The sequence below is a fragment of the Sphaerodactylus townsendi genome, linkage group LG06 (assembly GCF_021028975.2).
Source record: "Sphaerodactylus townsendi isolate TG3544 linkage group LG06, MPM_Stown_v2.3, whole genome shotgun sequence".
NCBI classification, from domain to species: Eukaryota; Metazoa; Chordata; class Lepidosauria; order Squamata; family Sphaerodactylidae; genus Sphaerodactylus; species Sphaerodactylus townsendi.
The window spans coordinates 42742371-42758260 of NC_059430.1; the positions used below are offsets into that span (position 1 = coordinate 42742371).

Here is a 15890-nt window from a genome sequence, read left to right on the forward strand (position 1 = left end):
ATATGGATGGCGTCCGGCTACCCCTCCCCCCTTTTGTGCTCACGGGAGGCCAGATGGCATGGTAGATATATTTTTAACCAGGCTGGCCAAACGCCTGGCGGAACAGGTCCGTCTTGCAGGCCCTGCAGAAACTCTGTAAGTCCCGCAGAGCCCTGATCTCCCTAGGGAGCCTGTTCCATCAGGTAGGGGCCAGGGCTGAAAGGCCCTGCCCCTCGTGGAGGCCAGCCTGATCATTTTTGGGCCAGGGATCATGAGTAGGTCCTCCTCCGAGGAGCGGAGGGGCCTACTGGGGCAATATGGGGAGAGGCGGTCCCTCAGGTATGTAGGTCCGAGACTGCAAATGGCTTTGAAGATCAAAACCAACACTTTAAACATAATCCGGAACTCAATCGGCAGCCAGTGCAGATGGTATAGGATCAGTGTGACTCGATCCCTGCTCGAACTGCCAGTAAGCAGCCTGGCTGCTGCATTCTGAATGAGTTTTAATTTCCGGATCATGGCTAAAGGCTAGCCCGCATAGAGTGAGTTACAGTAGTCTAACCTGGAGGTAACCGTTGCATGGATCACCGTCGCTAGATCAGAACGGGAGAGGTGAAAGTGGAGGCTGAAAGTGGAAGCTGAAAAAAGCAGTCTGTTCACCTGAGGCTGAAAACGGCATGGTGGGAACTACATTTCCCAGGAGGCCTTGCAAGCCCCAAACCTCATGCCATGCAATATAAGAATAATGCAAACTGAACTCAGACGAAAGCAGCAAATAAAACTTGACAACAATACTCACAGTTGCATACAATTTTTACATTTACACCCCCAATCTTCTAAGAGCCACTGAAATGTATTCCTCCTTTCAAAAAAAAAAAAAACTACAGTGCACAACAAAAGCAAAAGCCCAACCAGAAACTAGATGGTACTAGTGAAATGTACAAAGCACTTTTGCCTTTAATAAAAATAACTACAACCAGATATTGCTAAATGAAGACATACCTATCTTCCAAGTCTGAAGACTATGGGTTCTGATTGAATATAGTTTTACTGATAACTAACCTAACTAGCAATAAAAGTGATCTTATATTTTCACATCAAGTGTTAAGAACAACAGTATTTGAACCAAAAAAAACCTTGGTTTTTGACAGGAAAGCAAATATCTAGTATTACAACCAAAACACTTTTGGAAGTAAAGCAGGGTTTAAATCTGTACTATTCCAACTGATAAGACCATTATACATCATGTGTGGAAATGTGGAAGAACATTCAGTTTTCATAGGCTTTTGGATTAGCAATAAAAGCTTCGTGACAAATAAAATCACCATGCTCATTTTTGTGAACTGCTAATCATTTAAAAATTAATGGGAAAATGGATGGTTGAATACATATCGTGAATGGTCCTTCTCCTACGAGGCCAGGAAAACATCTTGTGTTGGGTGATTCCTGAGGTTCACAGTCACCATACATCATTTCCAGTTCATGGCCCTTCCGTTTCACCTTTTGACTGTTCTGAGGGTTTTCTCCATGACCCTCTTGGTGCCCACAGCTTGTCTCCAGGAACAGGGGGTGCAAATTCACCCATACTCGATGATCTGCTCATTCCAGCTAGCTCACATCCCAAGTCTTTGACCAACACGCAAGCAACCATCAACCTACTGCAGCAATTCAACTTTCTAGTAAACGTTCAGAAAAGCTCTCCGACTCCTACCCAGCAGTTATAGCACTTCAGCGTTTTGATCAATTCATCGAGCAACTCCTTATTCTTACCAGATTCCAAGATCCTAAGGGAAGACCTATCTGAAGAAGGATCAGCTTCAGATCTTCACTGATGCCAGCCTGAAGGACTGGGGTGCTACTCTGAATGACCATCCCACTCAGGGAAGGCGGTCTCTGTCTGAGTCTGAAGACCAGAGCCATCTTCCTAGCCCTTCTACACTTCTAGAAGTCATTGAAAGGGAAACACTTCCTAATCCATATGGACAATGTATCGGCCAAGATGTATCTTAACAATCAGGGGAATCAGGGAAGCTACCAAGATCCTGCTGTGGGCAGAGAAACATATCTTTTCCAAGCAGACTGATTGAGCAGAGAGATTTCAAAGTCGTAATGGATGCTAAAGAGACCGTTATTCAATCAGATCAACAACATATTCGGAATGCTGGAGGGGGACCTGTTCACCCACCCCAAAAGCAATTAAACACTGTGCTTCATGATAAGGTACTTTCATCTGAGGGTGGAGACCACGGACTGGCCCAGGTCCTTGCTCGATGCCTTCCCTTGGGTTCCAGTCCTACCAAAGCTCCTGCGCAAGATATATCTCCTGATCATGCCTTATTCACCAAGAAGGCTCTGGTTCTCTTCCCTTCAAATGTTGATGGCACTTTGGTTCATTCTCCCAGTGGAACCGGACCAGTATCCCACCCTTGACCAGAATGATACAGGCTATTGAATGGGGAAAATGTGAGATTTGGTTATTCCAGAAGTCCTGCCTGCCTTTAGGTAACTCTCCATGGTCAGATTCTATAAAGTGCAGGTGCTGCAGAAGAAAACAAGTCTCACCTACATCCCTGGGTTTGATGCGGATTTGCACAGTGCTACCCTGAGAAGGCAGATCATCTGTCCCACTATCCCGGACACCCACTTGGAGGTTGCACACCATCTTATCAGCTTTGATGAAGCCTCCCTTAACCTGTGAAATCCATATCACTTAGGTGGCTTCTTATGAAGACACTCTTCCTTATAACCATGACCTCAGACAGAAGGGTTTCAGAACTCAGACACCTGGCCACCAACTGGAACTTTGCACGTTTCACCCCAAGAAGGTTGTGCTTTGGATTGACCCTACATTCAGACCCAAGGCTGCTTCAAAATTTCATCTACAACAGGAGATATTCCTGCCTACCTTCGGTCCCAATCCTTCTTATCCTAAGGAGCACTCGAAGCACAAATTAGATGTTCAACGAGCACTGAAGATTTTCATTATCCGTTCTCAAGAGATCAGGAAGTCAGAGATCCTTTTCATCAACATTAGTCCTCCTAAAAAAGGCAAATCCATGTCCACCGCTTCTATCAGTTCTGATTTAAAGTCCTGCATAATTGAGACTCACAAAGCTCAAAATTTGGACATACTCTTGGGCAGGGGTGTCAAACTCGCGGCCCTCAAGATATTCATGAACTACAATTCCCATCAGTCCCTCCCAACATGAGCATTGGCTATACTGGCAAGGGCTGGTGGGAATTCATGAACATCTGGAGGGTTGCAAGTTTGACACCTATGCTCTTGGGTATCACGGCTATCAGAAGCTCTGCCATGAATGCAGCGTTAGCCTTGGTGGAGGAGTTTTGTAAGCCTGCCATATGATCGTTTGTCCCAATATTTTTACATCATTAAAAGATCCATACCTACAGTTCCACGGTTGCCGCCTTAAGCAGGCGCATTCTTCAGCGTGTGTTAGAGGATTAGGATGATGACCGTCCCTTATTAGGGGACAGTGCCCTTCAGGTCCCAACACAAGATGTCCTCTGGCCTCTGGGAGAATGGACTGTTGGATACATACTGTTAATGGTTCTTCTGCTATGAGGCAGGAGAACATCTTAGTCCTCCCGTTGTCATTGTTGAAAGCAGTAGTGGGTAACAAATATTAAATATTTATTTGTTGTATGGTAAAATATAGATACTATAATAATTTATGCTTAATTTGTTCTTTTTCCTTTTTATTTTTATGAGATTTATCTGTGGATGTACTTGTGAATTACTATATGATGTTGATATATTTGTACTATGTATAAGAAAGTAAATAGATAAATAAATAAAAATTTTGGGAGGTTAAAAATATTTGTTTAATTCTACTTTTTCAGGATCAGAATGTTCTTACCTCCAGTCGTTGTTTGTGAGATTATGGTTCTCGTTATAGTGAAATAAATTTGAATTAGTTTATGGAGCTGGTTCACTGCTTAATCCGACTTTGGAACTGGAAGTGGAAGATCCCTACCACAAGGATACAGGAAGTGATGAGTTTGATCCTGCCTCCCTGAGAAAAGGGATGGGAATTGCCTGTGATCAGGAAAGATGGTACGTGCTGGAAAGCCTTTATCAGATCTAGTGAAGTGAGAAAGCCTCCAGGTCTCATGGCCTCGATGATAGAACGCAGAGTTTTCATGTTAAATTTCTTTAGTTTGATTGATCTGTTGAGATGTTTTGAGTCCAGAACAGCTCTCCAGTACCCATTCTGTTTGGGGATGGTGAAAAAGTGGGAGTAGACCCGCTGTGATCTCTCCAAGGTTGGGACCTCCTCTATCACTCAGGTGTCCAGTAGTTGATAGATGGCATTGATAGTGCGTTGGGCTTTGTCCTGCTTTCTGCTCAATAGAGATATGATAAACCTTCTGTGGGGAATCCAGGCAAACTCTATGGAGTAGCCACCTCCTGCGTCCAGGGATGAACCTGATGTCAAATCAAAACATCTTTGAACTTGAGGAGACTGCCCACTGGAAGACCATGATAGGATTTGGAAGCCTTGCCATCCCACTCAGCCCTGTCTGATAGACTGCAGAACGGCTTGAAGTTGTGGTGTCTCCGAACAGCATATTACCCTGGAAAGCGTAGCCTGCCACAATGGTCTTGGGAGCGCAGGTCTACTTGTCAATCTCTGAGCCAAAGACTGCACCTAGCTGCAACAGAGCATGCCATGTTCAGAGGCAAATATTAAGGAATCAAGAGTAGCATCAGTAACAAAGGATGAAGCCTTGAGGATTCTCCAACATACTTTTCTCTGAATCTGGGATGAACCTGACCAGCTTCCTAGCCCAAACAATGGTCAACCTGACCACTATGGAGGCAATGGCCATGGCACACATGGTCATGGCAGTAATTTTGGAGATCTTTTAAGAGAAAACTTTAAAAGTCTATCCTTAAGGGTCCTTAAGGTTGCCCTCTCCATCCTGGGAAACCAGGCCAGAGGACTGTAGGGTGGCCATTGCTGCATCTACTAGAGAAACCTGAAATATTATTCTGTTGGCAAATTCAGGAAGGGAATACAGTTTTTTGCCACTGGAGGGTAACTGTTAGAGGTAGGTCTGTCCCACTCCTTTCTAATCTGCCTTTCAAAAAATTCTGGTATGGAGAATGTCTTGGGGGCAATATCAGAATGAGGGAAAGACTCATTGTTACTCTTAGGTCTGCCCTTGATAACCTTCTTAGGTTCATAGGGCTCCTCTGCAGATTTAGAGACATGCAGGTCTAAGGCTGCAATGGCCTTGGAGAAAAAGTATTGAAGGTCCTCCTAATTAAAAACCTGTACAGTCTGTTCTGGCAATTCCAGGGGGATATCTGCCTTATCTGACAGAAACTCCCCCTCCTCCTTCTCACTATGTGATGACTGATCAGGGTCACAAAGAGGGTCCCTAAAATATTTTCTAGGAGCCTTTCAGGGCAGCCTTAGTGAGCCAGCAGGGCTGGGTAGTCATATCTGGGGAATTCTAGGGGGGAGTGATAGGAGCACACAGAGGGTGAGGGTGCTGTGAAGGCCAAGCCCCTGGTGATATACCACCATTTCCTCCCTCACGGTCTTCTTCATCAGGGCAACCAGATCAATGGGAGAAAAGGACTGAATAGTTGTGGCCTTACTTGTAAGTAAGCATATGGCGCCAGAGGAGTTTCCCTCTCCCTCACCCTGCACAGATCAGAAAGGTCTTACCTGTGCTCTGGGTCGGGTCCAGCTCTCTCTGACTTGTTCTCTGAACGATTGACTGGGCAGGAATTCTAGGGCCACCTTCCTCCTCTGTTAAAGTGGCAGCAGCTTCCCTGGAATTCTGGGGAGAAATGCATCATTTGGAACCACACTTCACCAGAGTTGCACTCCCAGCCTCTGGAGAGACCAGAATACTGGTTCCTGGGTGAGCTACTGCGTCCCTGATGCTGGCAGGCTTTTCAGCAGCAGTAAGGGGGCCCCTCAGCTCTCCCTCTAGGAGAAAGCCATCAGTGGGCTGTTTTCATGCCATTTTTTCTGCAGGCAGAAGAGATGCCAGAAAGCTCTATCACTCCCCTATCTCTCCCTAACGAAGCAAAAAACTGGAGAAGTGGGAAAGACAGAACAGCAACAAGACAGAGAATGAAGCAGCAGAGGAAAGAAAAGAAGTAAGAGCAAGAAAAGCATGTAACCTTCTACAGCGAATGTGCTCTCCCTGTCTGAGTAAGGAAAAGAACTGGACATGGATGATCCCCACTGCAAGGAGACAGGAAGTGACAAATTTGATCCTGCTTCCCTGAGAAAAAGGATGGGAATCACCTAACACAAGAGATCCTCTCGCCTCTGAGAGAAATTTACATAAAGCATTTTCTAGCTATAATCCATCCAGTCTCACTACATACTGGGTGCTGTGTGGTTTCCGGGCTGTATGGCCGTGTTCTAGCAGCATTCTCTCCTGACGTTTCGCCTGCATCTGTGGCTGGCATCTTGACGTTTCACCTGCATCTGTGGCTGGCATACGGAATCCAAGTGATTCCGACCGTGAAAGCCTTCGACAATACTCACTACATACTATTACTCAAGTAAGTTTTTTAAAACGCACACCCAGACATTCCTGCTTCTAGACATCGGGTCAGATCTAAAAACTGTTTGTACCCTGTTTCCCCGAATATAAGACATCCCCTGAAAAATAAGACGTAGTAGAGGTTTTGCTGAAGTGCGAAATATAAGGCATCCCGCGAAAGTAAGACGTAGCAAAGTTTTTGTTTGGAAGCATGCCCGACGAACAGAACACAGAAAAATAAGTCATCCCCTGAAAATAAGACATAGTGCATCTTTGGGAGCAAAAATTAATGTAAGACATTGTCTTATTTTCGGGGAAACATGGTATGCATGTAGAGGTGAGGAGTTCTGTAACTTCTATGATTTCCAACCTAAGCTGCATCCCCCCCTCCCCCCACACACACACTGACTCCCAGTTTCCTGAGTGACACACAAGACAAGGAGGAATTTTACCCAAGTGATTGGCTTTTATTTTTAACTTTTTCTTTTTTAGGTTTTGCAAGCCTGAGCACTGTTTTATTAATATTCTTTTTAGGCTGTTCTATACTTTAACTTTTAAAAATGTCTAGTTTTATGACATGTTTCAATGGCTAATTGATATCATGTACTTCTTATGATTTCACTCTATTTCACTCTATTTCATTTTCTGAGGCACCTCATGGAGATCTCTGAAGAGACCAGGCCAGTCCCTGCCCCTAGGGATTCACAAACATGCACCCCATCAGCAGAGCAGCTAACCTGGACCAGTTGCAAGAGTCAATTCAGGATTCTGCCACCTTCCCTCACAAGTAAGAGACAGATGACAATAAAAGGAAAGGAATGCACAAAGAGCAGCCTAGGTCTACTTCATATCAGCTTGTCAATTTAGAGGAAGAGTTGTTGGAAGACATATGAACTACTTGCTTATCTGGAATGTTGTGTCTCTGCATGACAAAGTCCTGCTGTGGGTCTAAAACGCTCTGAGAAGTCAGGAATAAAGGAAGGTCAAAAAGACCAAATTCAAACACTCCATAATGCAACCTTAAAGGTGTGACACATCAGGTTCTCTGAATTCTTCAGCTAGATGGATCTGACGGTGGATTTATATTTGCCACCCTTTCATGGAACAGGAAAATCTTGTTCACCTGAGTGTCTGACAAGACTGTCTTGCAACAGCTTGAGTGGTTGACACTGAACCTGCTTTTTCCCCAAGTAGACAATACTTCTCTGGCTATCCCTGGTCTCTAGATTGTAGGTAGATTGATAAAAATGTATTCCCTGAGAGTATGAGTGTTGGCAAAGAAGCCCAACCAAACTGCAGAGCTCAGTCTCAGAAATAGCATTCATGGTATGTGTTAAAAAGAAATCTGAGGTCAGGGGAAAATAATCATGTAGAGATAGGAATTCTTCTTTCTTCACCCCCCGTAATATTGATTTTAATGTCCATGTCTGGAGGAAGGGCAGTACTTTGTTAGAAGACGATTCAGAGAGTAAGGCACTTCACTTCAGGCTTGCTGTGAAGATTCCTTCTAGTTGAGGTACAAGAGGACATCTTGACATTTGGGAATTCCTTCCCCCATAATCCCTTGTGACAGGAATTAGGGTGTTTCTGTTCCTTAGGTGAGGGAGTGTCCCCTTGCTTCAGCTTACGGCCTTTCATGTGCAGCTACGGAATCCTTTCTGTTGAAAGCCACCTGCCAGCCAGGGATGCCTTCACCTGCTCAGAGAACTATAGATTTAGAAGCACTTGCTGCTCAATCTCTAAGCAATCTGGCGCATTCAGGCTGGATCCAGGTAAGATACTGGTCCCTGGAACACAATGTCTGAAAATGTCCAGGGAAGCTGGACCAACAGTGCAACAACGTCTAAGATTACGGGTATCTTCAGCCAAGATCACTTCTGCTCTCCTGCCTGACTTTGTTCAATGATCTGGAGATAAGCAGGATCAGAGGAAAGATGTATAGGTCAACTGGCAATCTGGAGAGGAGCACATTCATCTTTTCCACTTATGGACAATTGTAATGGGGAAAAAATGAAGGGGGTCTGGCCGAACCAACAAGTGAATTGTTCAAACAGCACCTGAAACAAGAATCTCTTCCTCTGGGCCAGGCAAACCTGCTTGGGTAAATCAGGGGCTGATTCCGCATGGGCCAAAAACAGCGGTGTGAAAACAGTATAAACCCTTTTACACCATTTTAAACCCTTTTACACCATTTTCACACTGTTTTCACACTGGTTTTGGCCCATGCGGAATCAGCCAGACTGAGAATTTGGTTGATTTCAGGGCCAATCAGACTGAGAATTTGATTGATTTCACTTGGGGAGAACCTGAAAATAAACCATATCATGTTTTTTCAGGATTTTTGGAGGAGGCTTAAAATATAAACCCTACTCCAAAAATAAGCCCTACCGGTAGTTACAGATCAGGATGGTGTGATCCAGCAGGGTGCTCCCTGCCAATGAGGATGCAGCTTGCATCACACATGATGGGGAAGCAACGGGCTGTCGAGAGCCTACCTTAATGAATTGTGAAGGTGCTGTATTTCCCCTAAAATAAGCCCTACCCTGAAAATAAGCCCTAATGCATCCTTTAGTGCAAAAATTAATATAAGACCCTGGCTTATTGTCGGGGAAACATGATAGATGCCTTTCTGATCATTCCACAATCAAGGCCCATTCCAACTGAAGTTTCTTGGAACACACACCTCCCTGGTGATTGATATGTGCCTTGGTATTGTCTGCTCAGATGTGAAGGCACTGAGAATTTCAGTGGCAGGATGATTGCCCTGAATTTCAGGAAATTGATACTGGTGGATCTATCCCCAGACAGCAGTGGGCTCTGCACTCCAAGATACATGCACCTGTGGTGCTCAATGTGTTTCTGAATAGATATTGTTGCCTTTAATCAAATGCAAAGAGATGGTCCACCAAAGGGGATTCTGCAACTGCAAACTGAATCTCATCAGCAGTCAGTTGCTGTCAAGTATTACTTGAGACTTCCAGGCATATTGCAAACAGAATTCCCTTCATTAGATCCACTGACTTTGAAGCAGTGATCCATTTTCATCACATTCTTTAGCTTTGCCACATTTTCTTATAAAAAGAACAGCTTCATGCTGACTGAACCACAATCATTCCTAGATGAGTCACCAGTTGTGATGGTGTCAACTGACTCTTTTCAAAGTTGATGATGTGATTACAAACACTGAAGAGTGGATTGCACATTCTGGGAAGACTTTTCCACTGAAGGTGATCTGATGCGTAGGTCATCTGGATAGGAATGCACATGAATGGCCTGGGATCTGAGGCCTGCTACAAGGACAAGTAGGAATTTCATGAATAGCCTCAGGGCCAATGTTCATGAAAAGAGCAGGGACCTGAATGGGTAGTAACCACTTCATGAGTTGGTGGAAAATGGGAATATGAAGTTTGGGCTCCTTAAAGTAGGGCTGTCATGAAGTCCCCTGTTACAATTGACTTTAACCCCTCTATCTTGATTTATTTTTTTGTATGTAACTTACAGTCCAAGACATCCCCCAAAACCTCATTTTTCAAGGACCGTGCTGTAAGGCTGATATCATTAGGAGATGATGGTTGGCCTCTTGAGTGCGATGAAGCTTTGCAGGATTTCTAGGCAAGGGGACTGTAAGAAGCAATTATGCAGAGTATAGACAAGCTTGATGATATAACCTGACCTGATAGCATACTGTACCTAGCCATCAGATGTGGATCCTATCCAAATCTGCCAAACAAGTCGAAGTTTACCCCCCAGGTTCTGTTGTCCAAGTTTTTTAAAAATTATTTCAAAAAAGAACAGAAAAAAGAACAAATAGAAAAATGTAAAATCCAGCAACTAAATAGAATAAAAGAAGAAAGTACATAAAAACAAATATATAACAGCGATGAAAGATTTACACATAAGTTTCGATAAAGAGTTTCCAAATTTCTAAAAATAAGCCCACATGCAATTGTAACCTATATGTTATATGATCAAATACTGATAAAGTTCTAAGGTCCTCAATCCATTAATTTACCAATGGTGGGCATTAATCTTTAAAATGCTATAGTACAAGACTTTTAGCTGTAGTAGGGGCACAGAGGGTCCATTTTTGTTGATGGTTATCCTCCAATAGACAAGCAGATAGTTGAAAAGTACATAAGCATCCTCAAAAATCCATGAACATTTTAAGACAAAATTGATCTGAGTAATTACTTCTTCCCAGAAAACAAAATGACTGGACACATCAAAACATATGTTTAAGCAGGGCCAGTTTCAGAATTTCAAAGGCTCTGAGCGCAAGAATATCATCGGATCACCCTTCGCCTTCAGTATGGCACCTTTTTCCTCCAACCACACCCCTTACATTTCGCTTTACCCTTTCTTTCTCAATCATTCCTTTTTTCATTTCAAGAGAAATCATACTAAATTGAGTTTCCTTAATAGATCTCCCTTTGAAATATGTTTGTGAAACAACATTGGTCTTACCTATGAAGGGGACTTCTCCATTGAGCAATTGAGGACATCTGGGTTTTGCTTGATCACCATTCAGGAAGGCAGGGGGTTAAAAATTTTTTCCCAGGTTCCTCTCTGTGCTGTAGCTCTGCCCCCGCAAGGCACATTTCCCCAGCCAGGGATGCTGAAGGCGCGCTCTTCCGAGGGCTGCTTGCCCTGACGGAGCTGTTTTGAGACCGTCGACAATAGTCTTCACTGTCCTCTTCCGAGGACATCAAGGTCTCCCTCCTCTTTGACATAGTAAAAAAAGGAGGAGCTGCTTGCGTCTCCCACTAACTGCCGTAACGGCAATATTCCAATCAGCTCTGTTGCCTAGGGAGTGCTCCGCCCGTGAGACTGGGCTAGCGTTTCTCCCCACCCTTCCCCACAAGGAGTAGAGGCACGCGAAGGAGAGAAGATTAAAAAGAGAACTCACAATGCAAATGGGTGTAGAAAAAATTAGAAATGAACTAATTCAGTGGCAGTAACAGCCACTGTGCCTGCTCTTCCTAAAGGCAGGGAGCAAACTTGAGAGCAAGAGAGGGGGCAGAGCTATAGCATGGAGAGGAACCTGGGGAAATTTTTTTAACCCCCTGCCTTCCTGAATGGTGATCAAGCAAAACCCAGATGTCTTCTTGCTCAATGGAGAATCTGTGCTTAATATTTGTTAGGTCTTGATCCTTGAAACAATAAACAGGCTCTGGAATGTTGATCAGTAGCATTTATTGAAAAGGTAACGAAACACCCAGCTTGCAAGAAGCCAATTCTGAGGAACCTGGCTTCTGGGCCCTTTCTTTATTCAGAAACAATCGCCCCATCCAATTCCCCAAAGAATGTAAGAAATAGTTATTTCGGTGCCTCAGCACCCCAAGGTCAACGATAGATAAGAGATACAGCCACCCGGACTTCTACCCCCACAAGTCAACAAAAACATCCCCTTTCCTGTGGGAGAGGAAGGTGTCAGGTGCCTAGTTATCTACAAAGCGTGTGAAAGGGAGAGTACAGATCAAGGAATGCCCCTTTGTAGCATAGTAATATACAGCAAGCTGAATACATATATTTTGTAACAATCACATTGACAGAAATGCGCTTTAATCACCCAGATACGGTCAGACTATTTCAGTCCAGGAATGCCCCTCAATCAATTAGGGGCCATCCCTGACAACACTACATCTGCAGAGCTAATTTTTTGCTCACAACTGGAAGAAAAGCATAACCTTGAAGAAGGATTGATTAGAGAAATAACATAATGTATTTGTCTATGTGAACTAACATTTACTACATGGCCAAAAAACTGAACATTTGGAAAATGGAATACTTTTCTGTTTAGAATTAGAAATTAATGTGAGTGGTAATAGTTGGTCATCTGTATCTTAGAAATGTTTCTATCATTCATGTCTGTATTGTAATAAATAGATTTTAAAAACTTTTAAAGTGACTACTTTGTACTAAAATCAGAGAAAAGAAATTCGCCTTCCATTATTGTATTTGGTGCACAATCAATTAAAGTGGTATTGTCAGTCTAAAAGCAATAACAAATATTGTACAGGAATTTCAATCTCAAAGTCTGTGGAAAAAATTCTTCACTCTCGTCACTCAAAGTGAGGAGGCCAATTTACATCTATCCAAAATGCTTAAGCAATTGAAAAACCCTAACACATTGAAGATGTGCGTTTAGAAACATCAGGTAGAACGGTCCATTGGTTCACTTACCGTGAAGGGGCTTTCTCTTGTAGGCGATGGGGCATCTTGGTGGGTGATTCTCCACCCCATTTCAGGGAGGCAGGAAACAGAATTTCGTCACTTCCTGTTCAGGCTTGGCATCCATTTTAGCCAGTATTCGACTGACCGAGCAGTCCAAACAAGAAAGAAAGAAAAGCTTCGAGGAAAAGAACGTCTCCAAAAACAGAAAACTAACGAAGGAACAACATGAATGTAACGTGAATTGAAACAAGAGAACCTGAACATACGGAACTAGTATGACACAGGAAAGATTCCTGGAACTAACTTCTCCTAGTCATAGGACTAGATATTGGTGGAAGATTTAAAGAACATGATAGACGCTAACGACACACTGGGAGGGCCAAGGTGCCCCATCGCCTACAAGAGAAGGCCCCTTCACGGTAAGTGAACCAATGGACCGTTCTCTTGCAGGCTCAAAGCATCTTGGTGGGGCCTCCCAAAGCAGTGTTCCCAATAGGGTGGGCTGTCGTTAAGCATTTATAATGTGTTCCAAAACCCTACGTCCAACACTGTGTCAGCTGCCCCCCATGAATTAAGTTTGTAGTGCTTAACGAATGAGGAGGGGGTCTACCAAATCCCCGCCTTGCATATTTGTTCTACTGTGGCACTATGCCTAAACGCTGCGTTGGTGGCTGCTGACCTGGTAGAGTGAGCTGTGACTCCTGATGGAACTGGAACGATCATGGCCTTGTGTGCTTCCACGATACAGGATTTAATATTGGCGCTAATGGAAGCCACCGACATGGCCATGCCTAATTTAGGCGCTGCAGTGTTAATGAGGAGAGTTTGTGTCTGTCTAATCGATTCGATACGCATACTAAAGGCTTTGAGAGCCCGTCTGACATCTAGGTTGCGCCATAACTGTTCTTTTGGATAGTTAGGCCGAAGGCAGAAGGATGGAAGTACGATGTCTTGCTGTAAGTGAAAACTGGATGAAGCCTTGGGTTTAACAGTGAGATCTGTACGGAGGACCACTTTATCATCAAGGAAGACACGCATTAGGGTCTATGAAGAGGGCTCTTAGTTCTGAAACCCTTCTAGCAGATGTGATGGCCACGAAGAATAAAACTTTTATCCTGAGCCAACATAAGTGTATGGTTTACACGGACTCAAATGACGATTTCGTTAGAACTGTAAAAACCGTGTGTAACTTCCACCGAGGGAACCGATGGTGGGTTGGAGATTGTGATTGTTGCATGCCTCTCAGAAACCTTAGGACATCCGGCTGTTGCGAAACTGAGAAACCTAGACACTTATGCCAGACTGTGGATAAGGCGGCAACCTGTCTTATTAGGTTATTACAGTGGAGACCTGATTGGAACCCCTCTTGCAAGAACTCCAGCACTAATGCTAGAGATGCTTTCTCTGGATCCATCTTCCTGCTGGAGGACCATCTGACAAGGTCTTCCATGTATAGTTATAGATACGTAGATTAGCAGGACGTCTGGAAGCTAGGAGAGTATCTGTTACAGCTGCAGAGTAACCCTTGGCCATCAGATTACGCCGCTCGACCACCAAGCGGTGGATGGAGCAGGTTCGGTAAGACTGGAATGTGGAGTGGAGGGTAAATGGACAGTTCTTGTATTGCAGAAAACATGGTCTCCTCGGCCAATAGGGTGCCGCTAGTATGATTTGATCTTTGGTCTGTATGATTTTCTGAAGTTGTTTCAGTATAAGAGGGATGGAAGGAAAGACATACAGAAAAACCTGGAGGCCAAGGACTCACCAGGGTATCTACTGCAAGGGCTTTTGGATGAAAGTACCTGGACATGAACCGTGGTAACTGTGTGTTTTGGGCCGTTGCGCAGAGATCGACTGATGGAAGCCCGAACTGAAACGTGATGCTCCGGGGCACCTTGATGTTCAGTGACCATTCGGCCGGAGAAACGGTCTGCCAACTCAGCCAGTTGGCTTGCAAGTTCAGGGTTCCTTGCATAAGTTCTGCCCTTAGGCTCTGGAGATTGTTTTCTGTCCAGGAGATGATATTGGAAACCTCTCTGTGCAGTCGTGAGGATCTTGATCCTCCTTGGTTGTTTATATGGGCCTTGGCTGCTATACTGTCTGCGCAGATTAGGACGTGTCGATTGGCGACAGATTTTTGGAAGAATCGAAGAACTAACAGTATTGCTTTTACTTCTAGAACAATGAAAGGCAGTCTGGACTGGTCGTTGGACTATTTGTCCTGGCTGTATTGATTTCCGAGACTGGCCCCCCCAGCCCTGAAGACTTGCGTCTGTAAGGATTTGTAGCTGGGACGGATGCAGATACTATCTGCCCTGCGTGAGATTCCTTTTGCACATCCGCCAACTAAGATGAGACTTCAGGGATTATGAAATCTGCCAACTCCTGTCTCTTTTTAGGATGATGTCCTGTGGTACTGACAGAGAAATTATTGAAGGGGGCGTGCGTGGAATCTCCCCGGAAGTAAGAGGGTATTTGCGTTGGAGTCTATGATGACTCCGAGGTGAGTCAATCGTTGAATCGGTATTGGGGAACTCTTTTGACGTTGATCGTGAATCCATGAGACTGCAGGATTCGCCTGACTAGATTCAGATCCTGATTGCACTGTCTCTTAGGAACGGGAATGGATTAGGAAATTGTCTACCTCTTCAGTGTCAGAATGTGTCAGAGATTGTTGATCCTCATCACCCCTGCCTTCCTCCTCATGAGGGAACTGCAGGGGATCTTCCGATGGGATTCTAGGGTAACCCCTAGTTAGCCCATGGGCATAAGGTGGGGACCTAGGGTAACCCCTAGTTTACCCACTTGTTGAGTGAGCAGTGAAATCCTGTGGAGAGGGCCTGAAGCCGTCTCTAATGGGTGCCTGTGAGGTCCCTGGACCTTGCAATGGGAGTCTAGGGTAACCCCTAGTTTGCCCAAACTGCTCTGATCCTGTGAGAAAAGGGCCTGTTGAGACCTGTATTCTCTGAATAGAAGGCTTGGCAATTTGTTCTCTATGGCTTCTCTTGAAGTCAGTAGTTGGTGTATGGCATTCAGGGTTTGCATGGTCTTGTCTTTCCTGTTGCTTACAGGCGAAGGAAGGAAATGTGTAGGTGGAAGGGAAAGGAACTCTATGGCATAACTCTGGGAAACGGTCTCTGTCATCCAGGCATCGACGTGGGTGTCTCTCCATGTTTCCTGGAAGAGGAGATGACCCCCACGTG

At 44.4% G+C, this 15890-nt stretch overlaps 1 protein-coding gene across 7 annotated transcripts in view; it reads right to left on the reverse strand.

The window, feature by feature from the left end:
• The window catches only part of LOC125434394 (activating transcription factor 7 interacting protein), a 128563-nt gene that overhangs the window by 76599 nt on the left and 36074 nt on the right, over positions 1 to 15890 (reverse strand). Inside the window, exon 1 of one of the 7 annotated variants that reach the window (XM_048499707.1) lies at positions 3858 to 4006. The exons of the other annotated variants lie outside the window; for them this stretch is intronic. The gene's annotated coding sequence lies outside the window, so the exon portion shown is untranslated. Of the gene's footprint in view, positions 1 to 3857; positions 4007 to 15890 lie in introns of those variants that run through there. 7 annotated transcript variants of the gene reach the window in all.